The sequence below is a fragment of the Charadrius vociferus genome, unplaced genomic scaffold (genome assembly GCF_000708025.1).
Source record: "Charadrius vociferus isolate BGI_N301 unplaced genomic scaffold, ASM70802v2 scaffold1773, whole genome shotgun sequence".
Classification (NCBI taxonomy): Eukaryota; Metazoa; Chordata; class Aves; order Charadriiformes; family Charadriidae; genus Charadrius; species Charadrius vociferus.
The window spans coordinates 86,989-88,116 of NW_009647589.1; positions in this window are offsets into that span (position 1 = coordinate 86,989).

Sequence of the window (1,128 nt, forward strand, 5' to 3'; positions counted from 1 at the left end):
GTACCCCCAGGCCCTTCTCGGCAGGGCTGTTCTCCATCCCCAGCCTGTGCTGACACTGGAGGTTGCCCTGACCCCGGTGCAGGACCCCACGCTCGGCCTTGTTGAACCTCATGAGGTTCACACGGGCCCACTTCTCCAGCCTGTCCAGGTCCCCCTGGATGGCATCTCATCCCTCAGTCATGTCAACTGCACCACTCAGCTTGGTGTCATCCACAAACTTGCTGAGGGTGCACTCCATCCCACTGTCCATGTCATTGACGAAGATACTGAACAGTACTGGTTCCAGTATGGCCCCCTGAGGGACACCACTTGTCACCGATCTCCATCTGGACATTGAGCCGTTGCCCACCACCCTCTGGATGTGACCATCCAACCAATTCCTCATCCACCGAACAGTCCACCCATCAAATCTATATCTCTCCAATTTAGAGAGAGGGATGTTGTGGGAGACCCTGTCAAAGGCCTTACAGAAGTCCAGACAGATGACATCCATAGCTCTTCCTGGAGGGATGTGGTACAGGGCACGGGATGTGGTACCCAGACATGGGATGTGGTACCCTGGCACAGGATGGGGGGCTGCAGGGGAGGGAACGCTCGTGTGCCATGGAGAATCCCCCAGGAGCACGCAGCGAGGCCTATGTGTCCCCCAAAAAAAGCTGCCACAGCCCCAGACCACGTGCATACCCACTAGCTGTACCAACACCCCCACACCCGTGTGTGCCGGCACTCCCCATACACATGCGCAAACCCAGGACATGTGTGCACACACACACACGCACACACGCTCACACATCCCTGCACGCGTGTGCACACGACGGGGCCGGAGGCACCCCACAGCCCGGCTGTGGCACCCGCCTGGTGCCGTGGGCTGGGGGTGCCGGCGTGGGGCTGGGGCTGAGCATCTCCCGCCCACGGGTGCCCGAGCACCCACCGGGGAGGGCAGAGCTGCCACCGGGTGCCCGTGGCAGCCACCAGCCTGGCCGGGAAGAGAGGGGAGAGCACCTTGCTCCCGCGCCGAGGAGACATCTGCAGCGAGTTAGAGGGGAACTCATGTTTATCCAATTAGCGTTACACAGCCCCTAACTCAGCACTGCCAGAAAAAAGGGCTCAGGTGGCTCCATGTGCCGA